Source organism: Moschus berezovskii, chromosome 12 (genome assembly GCF_049115385.1).
Source record: "Moschus berezovskii isolate FMDL1 chromosome 12, NW_MosBer_1.0, whole genome shotgun sequence".
Classification (NCBI taxonomy): Eukaryota; Metazoa; Chordata; class Mammalia; order Artiodactyla; family Moschidae; genus Moschus; species Moschus berezovskii.
Window position 1 is genome coordinate 61147076 of NC_142471.1, and position 13894 is coordinate 61160969.

The 13894-nt window shown below is 40.6% G+C and overlaps 1 protein-coding gene and 1 non-coding gene across 4 annotated transcripts in view; both read left to right on the forward strand.

Annotated features, from left to right (window-relative positions):
• The window catches only part of PLCE1 (phospholipase C epsilon 1), a 390353-nt gene that overhangs the window by 8599 nt on the left and 367860 nt on the right, over positions 1–13894 (forward strand). The gene's annotated exons all lie outside the window — the stretch shown is intronic.
• Positions 1115–1222, forward strand: LOC129556024 (U6 spliceosomal RNA). Its single transcript, XR_008685869.2, has one exon. It is a non-coding gene; the product is annotated as a U6 spliceosomal RNA (small nuclear RNA).

Below are 13894 nucleotides of genomic sequence, written 5' to 3' on the forward strand. Positions count from 1 at the left end.
ATACTAGACACATCTGGGATTAAAATATCATATAACACAGTTTAATTTGGATATCACTGGAGTTAGTTCAAGTTACCATCATTTCTAAATAAAGCTTCAATTCATTTGTTATTATTAACAACACGAACTCAGATTTCATTGATGAACGTATTTCTGCCTATGATCCGCTTGCCTGGAGGAATTGAAGCCCTCTCTAATAGTCTGGTTTGTCCATCTCAGGGAGGTGGATAAAATTCACAGAAGTTAAATGCTTTTGGCATGAGATTGTATTCCTTTTTCCCCGCAAAGGCAGAATGAGTTTGGATGATAGAGTCGAGCGTGAGCCTCACTGGGTCTACAGTTTTGCTAACTGCTGGGGTCTGAGTAAATTCAGATTTACTTCTCTGCCACTCAGCAGGCTAATTAGTCCCTACCTCAACTTGGTTTACTGTGCCAGAGGTTATTCTTTCATCGTGCCTCCAGCAGGGTCCTAAAATTCACAGTGGGACGGATTGGTCAAGCTCCAGGCAGCTGTGAAAAAAATATGCTCAGTTATTATTTGAATCTCGGAGAGGACGGCAAGAGCTTTTTGAGTTATGCATAGAAACTGCATAAATTTGTAAAAAGAACTCCAAAAAGTGACTTTGCTGTGCCATCAGTGTAACAGCAGTCAGGTAGCCTTGCAGGTTCAACCAGGGCACCTCTTCGATCTAGGATTTTGACTAAGTACCCTTTGCTGACTGAGAACTTCTCCAATGCCAGGTCATGGGATGGCTGACAACAGGTGAAGTGTGTTCCTGACTCAGGCAGGCAAGCCCAGATCAAATTAGTTACAGAGGATCAGAGAGCGTGCTTACTTCTAGCCACACGGTCTATCTCTGATGAATTGTCACTATCTAAGCAGTCAGGAAGGTCTCAAGTATGTCACTTGTTTAGATTATTCGTTTAAAATAAAGAATTTTTAGACAAACACTGTATGTTTTCACTTATATGTGAAATCTAAAAATGAAAACAAACGAACAAATACAACAAAACAGAAACAGACTCAGAGATACAGAGAACAAACTAGTGGCTACCGCAGGGGAGAAGAGTACAGGTTAGGGCAAATAGGTGGAGGGAATTAAGAGGAACAAACGAGCAGTTACAAGTCAGCACATATACTAAAACTGGAATGATACAGAGAAGATCAACATGTCTCCTGCACAAGGCTGACACACAAATTCATGAAGCGGTCCATACTTTTTTTAAAAAGTACTAAAAAAAAGTCACAGGGATGTAATGTACAGCACAGGGAATATAGTCAATGTTTGATCATAACTTTGTATGATACGTAATCTCTAAAAATATTGAGTCATTATGTTGTACATCTGTAACTAACATGGTAAGTCAACTATACTTAAATAAAAAAATAATTAAAAAATAATTTTTAATTCAAAGCCATTTTAACAACTAAAATTCTATCTTTTAATTATTAATGCAGATGTTATGCATTATTTATGATTTGTTTGTTACTTTTTTATTATATGCTGTGTCTTGGAACAGTGAAAATTGAGAAATCCAAATGTTCCCCTCTCACTTTTAAGAGTTGGAGAAACATCTTCTCAGAGACAAAGTTTTGTCCAAGTCACCTGGCTGGGGAGCAGTAGAACTGGAACTTTTGTTTATTTCAAGCAAAATTAAGGCCATAGTATAGATACCTAATTGGAGAAGGAAATGCCAACCCACTCCAGTATTCTTGCCTGGAGAATCCCATGGATAGAGGAGCCTGGCAGGCAACAGTCCTTGGGGTTGCAAAGAGACAGACAATGACTGAAGCAACTTAGCAGGCAGCACAGATATCTAATACACAATTTTCAGTCCCGCCTCTTTGCCTAACATTCTATCAGTAAGATGTTTCCACTCCATTAAATGTTTTTAAATCTTGATTTCAGTGTCTGAATCTCATCTGTCATGTTGTCCCTCGGAGGGTTTACTGATTCCCCTCTTTTTGGGCATTCAGTTGTTGATGCCCAATTTTTTCTATTTAACTAACTCTTCATTGCCTAGGTCTCTACTTCTTTAGCACAGAGTCCTAGAAGTGAAATTACTAAGTCAAAGTGAAGAACTTTTTTAAAGGCTCCAGATAATGGCAAAATGCTTTCCAACAAGGTTGCAACAGTTTGCACTTCAACTAATGATGTGCTGGAGTAGTCTTTCTGGTGGAATGTCAATGAGAGATACCAGACTTGGTACTTCATAGTTTGAATGTGCATTTCTTTGATTATTAGAGATAAAAATACATTGATATTTCATCAATGTGCTTTCTCTTGGTTAATTATTTAATCACATACTTTGTCCTTTATTTGAGACGTCTTAATGAATTCAACACCACAGTTCAAAAGCATCATTGATGCTTTTGAACTGTGGTGTTGGAGAAGACTCTTGAGAGTCCCTTGGACTGCAAGGAGATCCAACCAGTCCATTCTAAAGGAGATCAATCCTGGATGTTCATTGGAGGGACTGATGCTAAAGCTGAAACTGCAATACTTTGGCCACCTCATGCAACGAGTTGCCTCACTGGAAAAGACTCTGATGCTGGGAAAGGTTGGGGGCGGGAGGAGAAGGGGATGACCAAGAATGAGATGGCTGGATGGCATCACCGACTCTGTGGTCATGAGTTTGAGTGTACTCCGGGAGTTGGTGATGGACAGGGAGGCCTGGCGTGCTGTGATTCATGGGGTCGCGGAGAGTTGGACACGACTGAGCAACTGAACTGAACTGAACTGAATGAATTCAAATTTGGAAAACTCAGCAGTGGCCACAGGACTGGAAAAGGTCAGTCTTCATTCCAATCCCAAAGAAAGGCAATGCCAAAGAATGCTCAAACTACCGCACAATTGCACTCATCTCACACGCTAGTAAAGTCATGCTCAATATTCTCCAAGCCAGGCTTCAGCAGTATGTGAACCGTGAACTTCCAGATGTTCAAGCAGGTTTTAGAAAAGGCAGAGGCACCAGAGATCAAATTGCCAACATCCGCTGGATCATGGAGAAAGCAAGAGAGTTCCAGAAAAACGTCTATTTCTGCTTCATTGACTATGCCAAAGCCTTTGACTGTGTGGATCACAACAAACTGTGGAACATTCTGAAAGAGATGGGAATACCAGACCACCTGACCTGCCTCTTGAGAAACCTATATGCAGGTCAGGAAGCAACAGTTAGAACTGGACATGAAATAACAGACTGGTTCCAAATAGGAAAAGGAGTATGTCAAGGTTGTATATTGTCACCCTGCTTATTTAACTTCTATGCAGAGTACATCATGGGGAATGCTGGGCTGGAAGAAGCACAAGCTGGAATCAAGATTGCTGGGAGAAATATCAATAACCTCAGATATGCAGATGACACCACCCTTATGGCAGAAAGTGAAGAGGAACTCAAAAGCCTCTTGATGAAAGTGAAAGAGGAGAGTGAAAAGGTTGGCTTGAAGCTCAACATTCAGAAAACAAAGATCATGGCACCTGGTCCCATCACTTCATGGGAAATAGATGGGGTAACAGTGGAAACAGTGTCAGACTTTATTTTTTGGGGCTCCAAAATCACTGAGGATGCTGATTGCAGCCATGAAATTAAAAGACGCTTACTCCTTGGAAGGAAAGTTATGACCAACCTAGCTAGTATATTAAAAAGCAGAGACATTAGTTTGCCAACCAAGGTTTGTCTAGTCAAGGCTATGTTTTTTCCCGTGGTCATGTATGGATGTGAGAGTTGGACTGTGAAGAAAGCTGATCGCTGAAGAATTGATGCTTTTGAACTGTGGTGCTAGAGAAGACTCTTGAGAGTCCCTTGGACTGCAAGGAGATCCAACCAGTCCATTCTAGAGGAGATCAATCCTGGGTGTTCATTGGAAGGACTGATGCTAAAGCTGAAACTCCAATACTTTGGCCACCTCACGCAAAGAGTTTACTCACTGGAAAAGACTGTGATGCTGGGAGGGATTGTGGGTGGGAGGAGAAGGGGACAACAGAGAATGAGATGGCTGGATAGCATCACCGACTTGATGGACATGAGTTTGAGTGAACTCCGGGAGTTGGGGATGGACAGGGAGTCCTGGCGTGCTGTGATTCATGGGGTCACAAAGAGTTGGACACGACTGAGCGACTGATCTGAACTGAACTGAATGAAGACTGTAACGTATCATTATCATTTGATGCTGTTTTTCTCAACTAGCATATTTTCCTGATTAATACAATGCAAGTTAATTTTGGCTAACTTGGGAAACAGGGAAAGGCACAGCAAAGAAGTCCAAAATCACCTGCACTCCTGCCATTTAGTGCTCTTACTAACATTTGGTTCATGACTTTCTGGGTTTATTTTCTTTTTTCCCAAATTGAGATCATGTTTTCACATTTTATAACTTTTCACCTAACTTTATAAATCATAATTAAGCAAATTATGTTTATCCTACTATGGGATACTCTGTATATATATTAATGAAGTATCATATTTTTGAAATGTTTATCATGTGTCTTAATGTGCAGAAAATTTTCCATGTGGCCAGATAGTTCTCTGTTCTCCCTGGAGATTACTTCCACGGCTTTTCAATTTATACTGTACTCCTTTCTGTGATCAACTGTTTTTTTTTTTCCCTTATGTCTTTAGGCTTTTACTTACGTTCAGCTTTTCATTTGAAATTAGTTTTTTTTGTTGTTCATATTATGAGTTGAAGACCTATCTGTTTTCTAAATACTTAATTTTCCTTCGTAATATATTTATTTCCTCATATATATATTTATATTTCATATATCATTTCCTTAAATAATATACCTATTGGATTATCCTAGATTATTCCTAATTTTGTATATTCTAAAGTCAATTTCAGGCCTAAGATATCTATTTGTAAATTCTTTAATGAGTACCACATTGTTTTGGTTATTTAATATTTTAGCCTTATAACATTAATTGCACAGTGAATTCTCATTATAATTATTAAAATTTTTCTTATTTTTCTTGCTTATTTTTATAAATTAAGTTTTGAAGCACTTTGTCAAAATGTTAAATATCTGTTGATATTCTGATTAGGACTATAATAAACCTATATATTGGGCTTCCCAGGTGGTACTGGTATAAAGAACCCACCTGCCAATGCAGGAGACATAAAAGATATGGGTTCAATCCCTGGGTCAGAAAGATCCCCTGGAGGAGGGCATGGCAACCCACTCCAGTATTCTTGCCTGGAGGATCCCATGGATAGAGGAGCCTGGCGGGCTATGGTCCATAGAGTCACAAAGAGTCGGACATGACTTAGCATACAGGCAAACTTATATATTAATTTAGGAAGAATTAATAGGTTTATATATTTAGTCCTCCCGTATTGGTATGTTTCTTAATTTACTCAAATGTTTTTATATCTCTTACTGAAGTTTGTAATAACTGTCATGTAAATCATATGTGTATGCATGCATGCTCAATCCTGTCCAACTCTTGCAACCCAGTGGACTGTAGCCCACCAGGCTCCTCTGTCCGTAGAATTTTCTAGTCAAGAATTCTGGGGTGAGTTGCCATTTCCTACTCCAGTGAATCATATATTTCTTACTTATTTTAAAATAAGTTTTATATTTTTATTTAATCAGCTTAATTTTTTAGCTGATTTTCCTGAACTTTCTAGGTAGAGAATTGTGTTGTCTACAAATAATAATTGTTTCTTTTAAATCAGAAATTTGAACATAAATAACTAAAAGGGAGGATGATAGACCTTTTAATTTTATTCCTGATTTTAATAGAAATGCTTTTCATGTTCACTAGTAATTATGATGTTGTTTTTGGTTAAAAATAGTTTGAGAAAGGAGTTTTATATTCATAGATTTTTTTTTTTTTAATGAAAAGGAGTTGAATTTATCAAAAGCCAAAAGGTCATCTTTGAGATGACTGTATGCTTTTTTTTCACATTTGACCTACTGGTATGTTATATTAACAGGTTTCCCATCATTAAACCGTGTTTTCAATCTTGCTGTGGCAGTTAATTATCACTGTGTTAATGAATTCTGTCTGTAAAGTAGAGATTCATCTAGGACCTATTTACTTTGTTGGGTTTTTCTTGTTAAATTTATTTTAGCTATGGTTGTCAAAGACTGACATTAAAATTAGCTTGCTGTCCCTCAGTGTGCATAGATTGAATTCCTGGAGACCTCCTGTGCTGTCCTGAGAGTGACAGGGGCAGCTTCAAAAATGGTGAGGAGCTGGAGGCCTTGTTGCCGTGGGAGAGAGTAAGGACAATGAAAGCGTCGACAGTAGCTTGGTTCATGGGGGCTTTCCTGTGAAGTGAAAATGTAATGTCTATTTTTTTTTTTTAAACTGGGACACTCTTGTTTCTTTACACTCATCATAAAATAGGCAGAATTGAAACTACCATTAGAGGGTTAGGCACTGTTCATGATGATTTCAGACATCGATGTGGACGTCAGTCTCCTTTTCTAAATTGATACGAGATTTAAGTAGCAAAGCTGCAAACCTGAAAGACAAGCTTAGAGTCTAGTAGGAGTCAAATTCAATGTCAAGTCTTCGTTTAGGTGAAAAGTTAAAAAAAAATGTTCGTAAGGCATACAGAAGGGAAGAGAGAAAGTGGTTACAAAACACAGATATTAAATGGTGAGTACTGTAAAAGTGCATTTGACAGCTTTAGGACTGAGAAACTGACCCCACGATTTAGCTACTGTGTGCATATCTTTGTGGAGAAGTTGAGGAGAATCTGAGCCTAAGATGTAAGAAGGTCTTCTTCACACTCTTCCTGCTTCTGTATCACCCCTCATTCTCTGTCTCCTTGTTTTTCTACGGTTTTGTCCCAATCTTATTGTCTCATCCACTCAACATTGTCTCACCCACTCAGCAGTCCTTCTGAGTCACTCCCATGTGTCGAGCACTATGGTGGCTGATGGGGGATGCTGGTGAGCAAGACCCCCATGGCTACTGCCCACCTGAGCTTACCTGAGCCAGGTGATGATGAAGGTGAGAATCAGATAATCTCTTACTTTATGAAATAAGATGTTACTGACTCTCCCCCTTACTCAGAATTTCAGACCTTCGCTTATTTATCGAAGGATATTATAAAACATCATGAATGAGGAATCATTTCTAAATTGTAAAATTAGACAATTTGTTGTTGTTCAGCTGCTCAGTCATGTCCGACTCTTTCCGATGCCACGGACTGCAGCACGCCAGGCTTCCCTGTCCTTCACCATCTCCCGGAGCATGCTTGTAGTCATGTCTATCGAGTCAGTGATTCCATCCAATCATCTCATCCTCTATTGTCCCCTTCTCCTCCTGCCTTTAATCTTGCCCAGCATCAGGGTCTTTTCCAGTGAGTCAGCTCTTCGCATCAGGTGGCCAAAGTATTGGAGCTTCGGCTTCAACATCAGTCCTTCCAATGAATATTCATGATTGATTTCCTTTAGGGTTGACTGGTTTGATCTCCTTGCAGTCCAGCGTACTCAAGAGTCTTCTCCAGCATCACATTTTCAAAGCATCAATTCTTTGGTGCTCAGCCTTCTTTATGGTCCAACTCTCACATCCATACATGACTACTGGAAAGACCATATCTTTGACTAGATGGATTTTTGTTGGTAGAGTAATTTCTCTGCTTTTTAGTACGCTGTCTAGGTTTGTCACAGCTTTTCTTCCAAGGAGCAAGCATCTTTTAATTTTAGACAATATTTTGTTTTAAGGGGCTTGGTTAAACTCTGTGACTTGACTTATGGGAAGGAGGCTTCTGTTGCTGCTCCTTGATGTTTTCTCAAGCAAAACATCTTCATCCTTGTTTCTTCCCTTCTGAAGAAATTTCTTTTCAACTGGAAGAGTTCTGGAAACAAGGGCTGCTGGGACTGAAGACAGAGCACATTCTAAGGCATAAACTAGAAGGACCAAGGAGAGGCAGGGTGTGCTCACCTTGACCAGCTCTGTTCAGTGCAGAGGCTCAGGTGGAAGCTTGGGAGAGTGCCCAGCATGTGGTTGCTGCTATATCGAGAAAGCCATTCAGGTTCATCTGGAGAAACTAGTTCACATAAGTGTTCTGCTGTTGCTTCATTACACTTTTTAAATTGGTTCTGAATCTGAAAAGAGCATATTGACTGTATTCCTAATATTATACCCAGGATTAGCCATCAAAGATCTTTCAGTCCAGTCAGGGAGAGAGGGCACAAATATCTGAAATTTTCTATATCCTTACCAAGAAATGGCTGAGTCCCTGGCCAGCTGTTGAATGGCTTGAGTCCAGGAGAGGGAGCTCTGGGCTGGAATTTTCTGGAGCAGAGAGAGGGCTTGAAGGAAGTTGGGTATGGCTTGATGAAAAGGATGGGAAGGTGTTTCTGCTTGGGAAGAGATAAAGCCATCCTTAGAAGTCTGGTTCAGGGGAGTGTGCTAGTTGGCCAGGTGAGCAGCGTCTCCTCTGAGGCCTTCTTTTTCCTTGTTTGCCTTACATACATGTTGTGGATCCTTTGAATATATCCACCTCCATAAGTTTCATCAATGATTCCAGATCTTTCTGTGATCCTTGCCCCACTCCTAAGCTTCAGACCTGCAAATCTAGCTGCCTGTGAGACATCTCCCCAAAACCCACATCTCAACTTGAACTCAGTCTTTTCCCAAACCTATTTCTCCCACATTCCCCATCACAGTGGATAGACTCTTTATAGATTCAGTTAACGAGGCTGGAAACCTCAGCTCTCCAAACACACCTCCCCCCGCCGCCCATCTTCTGAGCTTCTCCCTCCCAGTATTCACCACACTCTGCTACCTTCCATTTCCATGTCTATCTTTCCCAATAAATCATGTGCTCCGTGAAGTCAGGGTCTTCCCAGTTGGTGCTAGTGGTAAAGAACCCTCATGCCAGTGCAGGAGATGTAAGAGACGCGTGTTTGATCCCGGGATGGGGAAGATCCCCTGGAGGAGGGCATGACAATCCACTCCAGTATTCTTGCCTGGAGAATCCCATGAACAGAGGAGTCTGGTGGGCTACAGTCCATGGGGCCACAAAGAATCAGACATGATTGAAGAGACTGAGCATTCATGAAGCCAGGGGCAGGGTTCACTTCTGTGATCTCTAGCTCCAGCACAATATTCAGCCTGTGACAAAAGTGCTCCATAAATGCATGTAGATTGATGGTATGAATTGAACTTCTTGTCCATTCTACCTCCTAAGTATTTCTCTAGTCAGGCAGACCCTAGTTTGAAATCTAGCTTTGCTGTTTACTAGCTGGGTAACTTTAATAGATCTATTTTTTTAATTGAGTTTTTAATTTACAGATTAAGCTATTTTTAATCTCACTATGCATCAGCTTCTGAATCATTAAAATGGACTTAAGTGTGGTGCCTACCTCATAGGTTTGACATGAATTAAATGAAATAAAGCATATAAACTATTATATGCATAATAAATAAATTATACATAAATAAAGCATATAACCCATGTGTTTGGCACATGGTATAGTCTTTACTGTTACAAAGGTAGGTTTGAAGCTAGACTGTGAAAGTCCCTTAAAGTAGGTTAAGAGGTGTGTGCTGTATCTATTAGAAGGGGAGGGTCCATGAAAAATTCTAATTGTGTGGCAGAAAAACGATAATCTGTGCAGTCAACCCAAATTTGTGTAAAAATCAAAACTAAGCTTTTCACAAAAGTACCTAGTCATTCTCAACCTCAGTTTTAAACCTCTGAAATTAAGATAACGATACTCAGTACCAGGATTTGTTGTAAGGTTTAAATGAGATGGTATATGAAAGGTGTCTGAGACTGTTTTTTTTTTTAAGTTGCTGTCTTTCCTCCAGTGATAAGTTCTGGGTTCCCTTGGAAAGATATCTGTAGTCCAGAGGCTTGTCTTTGGCTCAACTTCATTTAACATTTTTCAGACTTGGATGAAGGCAAAAAACCTTATTTCCAAATTTGCAGATGACTCAAAGTTGGCAAAATAGCTAATACAATAGGTGATGGAGGCTCAAAATGACCTCAACAGTCTGGAATGTTAGGTCTTCATTAAATGGGAAGTTGGGCATTTAGTAGATGGATCAAAGTAGTCAGGGACAAGGAGACCGTTTATTTACTTTAAAATTTTTGTTGGGGTATAATTGACTGACAATATTATGTTAGTTTTAGGTATACAGTAAAGTGAATCAGTTATACATATACATATATCCACTCCTTTTAGATTATTTTCCTATATAGATCATTACAGAATATTGGGTACAGTTCCCTGTGCTATAAGTAGGTCCTTATTAGTTATTTATTTTATATATAGCAGTGTGTATGTATCAGTTGCAGTCTCCAAATTTGTAAGGAGACCATTTAGAAGGAGATTCCACCAGTCCAGATGATGAATGGAAAGGGTCTGACCAGGGGGTGGTGTCAGTGGCTAACAGTTTGGAAAAAATTTTTAGAAAAATCACCAGAATATGACAAATAACTAGGTGGGTGTGTGGATGAAGAGAACTAGTGATAACTGGGAAGTTTCCTTTCCGAATTCCTGGGAAGAAGGAGGTGCCAGTTAATAGGAAGGAGGAAGTTAGGCAGAAGAATTGAGTTAAGGAGAGAAGGGAGGACAGGAGTCTGGTTTTGTATTTGGGGTGTTGGCTGTATCCAACAGGAAGTTGGAAAGTCAGGACTGTAGCTTGTGGGAGCGGCTGTGTCTAGAAAGAGGCATTTGGGAGTCATCCACTTAGAGGTGATAGTTGAAGCCGTGGGTGGGAGGGGTTGGGATGGCCAAGGAGTGGCCAGTGCTATTCAGAATCATTAGCGTTGTTGGCTCTAACTAGAGATAAGCAGGATAAACAAACCCATGCCCAAGTGGGAACTAGTTCTACTGCCTTCCAGGAGTTGTTTAATGCATTAAAGCAAACTTTCACAGGATGAAAAAAATCTCATATAATAATTTCAGATTTTCAAAAAGTTATTTTTCATTACATAATACATAAATACGTTCTTGGTTGTAAAGAATGTGACCATTGCAGATAAAGTAAAAGCCCCTATAACCCCTCTCTAAGTCTGCTTTTTCTTTTTCAGAGGTAGTCACTATTCCTAGTTGGGCAGGTGCTGTTCAAACGTTTTGCTGTGCATTTATACAGTTGTACATACACATAATGATATACTTTGTGTGTTTTGTTTTATATAAGGCGCTCCTAACATGTTTTGTTCTTTGATTTATTTTTATCTTAAGAAAATGAAACAATATACCATGGTATCCTTTCTAGGTAAATGTATCTAGAGCTAAGTTATAAAAACAACAAAAAACCTGTTCTCCTGGATATGAATGTACTATATTTTATTTAACCATTCCCTTGTAGATGGAATATACCTTCTCTCCAACTTTTGCATCTGCTCATTCTGCAAGACGCAGTGTGATCCCTGTGTTGGGAAGATCCCCTGGAGGAAGAAATGGCAACCCACTCTAGTATTCTTGCCTGGAGAATCCCATGGACATAGGATCCTGGTGGGTTATAGTCCATGGGGTCACAAAGAGTCAGACATGACTGAAGCGACTTAGCGTACACACACGCACAATGTGTAGGAGACTCCCCAGGAGAAACTGGCATACATCAGTAATAGTAAGCCAGGAGTTGGCAGACTATTGGGGCAATGAACAGCAAGCACATAAAGGAGAGGACAGGCAGAAAATGCTGCTGCTTCTTTTTTTTTCTTTTGGTAATAACTTTGTATTTTGCTTAATCTGTAAAAATATGGAATCACTATTTTGTGCAGCTGAAACTAATATAACATTGGAAATTAACTCTACTTCAATTAAAAAGAAAGACAAATCAATGAATCACTTAAAAAGAAGGCGAAAGATATATAGACACATTAAGGGGTCTACTAAAGGTATTTAATAAGATAAAGTAAAATCAAGTAATATAAAATGCTACTTCTTAAGATGACCACACACTGTGGTGGCTTCAGGGAAGGAGACCTTGTTTGTTGTGGAGATGAGAGAGGCTGAACTCTTTGTTTGTGTTTTAGATGGAGACATGGATGGACGATGGAGGTGTAATCTATTGCCCTAGTTCTTGGTGTCCTAGTTCTCCCTGCCTCACCAACGGATCAATTACTAATATGTTACGAACCTTAGGGCAGGGAATTTCTGTGTCAGGCTCAGCCACCTGCTATGATTAACCTTGCCAGGATCCTTTCTCTGCCTCAAGCTGGAGGATCTGGAAGTAGTGGGGAGAAAGGGAAGAGGAGGATGCTCACTAATGAGATCGGGACTTTCATCTGGATCTCCAGGTCCAACCTGGAGATTGATTGATTTGGGGAGGGTTGGGGTGGGTTTGAAAACATTTTTCTTCTTACAGATACCATCAAAATGAATACATAAAATTTTCAATTTTTACTGGGAGCTCCTGAAAATATATCATATACCCCAGTGAGACACTGGTATATTGTTCCCTTTATTCCTTTTTCTTTTTTTTTAGTTGGAGGATAATTGCTTTACAAAGTTGTTTTTGTTTCTGCCATACAACAGTGTGAATCAGCCATAAGTATACATGTGTCCCCTCCCTCCTGGGCCTCCCACCCCTCTAGGTTGTCTCTCAACTGAGTTGAGCTTCCTTGAATTATACAGCAACTTCCCGATAGCTATCTGTTTTACATATGGTAATGTATATGTTTTGATGTTACTCTCTCAATTCGTCCACAGTCTCCTTCCCCCCTCTGACTCTGTTCCTGCTCTGCAAATAGCTTCATCGGTACCATTTTTCTAGATCCCATATATGTACATTAATATACAGTATTTGTTTTTCTCTTTCTAACTTACTTCACTCTGTATAACAGGCTCTAGATTCATCCACCTCATTATAACTGACTCTCCCATGTTTTCTTGAACATATGGGATTTCTTGAGTGTAAGGACAGCTGAGAAGGGAAAGGAAGGACACCTTTTTCTGTACTTGCTTTGTCCCACCCCAATCATTCTCTCTCTCTCCATCCACCTCTCTTTCTCTTTCTGGTTTTCCTGCCTTTGATGCTGTGAATCATATTATATCGTAAGCAAATTTGGGACTTGTGTATTTTGTGCAGAATACCAGGGTCCTCCTTTTCCTTCTCTTCCTTTCTGCTGCCTTCATTCAGGGCTCAGAAGATTCTACTTTGGCTCAGTCTCAGGAAGTCACACTGGTTCTTCTTTCACCCCTTCCCTCTGTTCAGCACTGACTCAGCCGCTGCGAAGCTCTGCCGGGCGGTTAGGAAGCGGCACCATCCCAGGGCGAGATGGCCGAGAGCTGGGCTCCACAGCAGCCCCAGATCAACTGCATAGGCAGCCCGTGTCCTCCAGCACGTGTGGGAAGAATTTTCCCTTGGGGTCTCTGTCTAGTCCCCCAAGCCTAGCTCCTCCCGACTCGTATCCTCCCTGCTTGCAGCACAGTGAAGCTTGGTTGACTTTTTGCATTTTTCCAGTTTCTGCTTCCAGGCAAGCCCGGCCCTCTGAGGTCCAGGAGCTGGGCTCATCTCTCCAATGAGTGGGCTCATCTCCACAAGGCCTCCACAGGCCTGTGTTTGAAACAGCTCTGTTCTGCTACCTGTGAGAGAGTGACCACCCACCCACCTCTCTGGGTACATCTCCCAGTCCCTCTGCCCCGACTTGTCCCCTGACACACCAGATACTCCAGCAGTAATGGAGCTCCCTGAACACAGCACATGATCTTTCTATTCTGTGCCTCACCCTGGGCTGCCCACTGGTCCCCAGCCCTCTTTCCTCTGTCCTTTAGGTTCAGTTTAGGTGTCAATCACTCTTCAAAGCCTTCACCGACTGCCCTTATGCCAGATTCACTTCATTGACTTTGGGTTTTCAATTTTGCATCTGTGTCCGCCACTCCACTCTGATGGTCTCTGTTACCTCTCTGTCCCTAGGGCTGAGCCCAGGACCTGGAATATTGCAGGCACTCAGTTCATGCTCGTTGAACCCCAC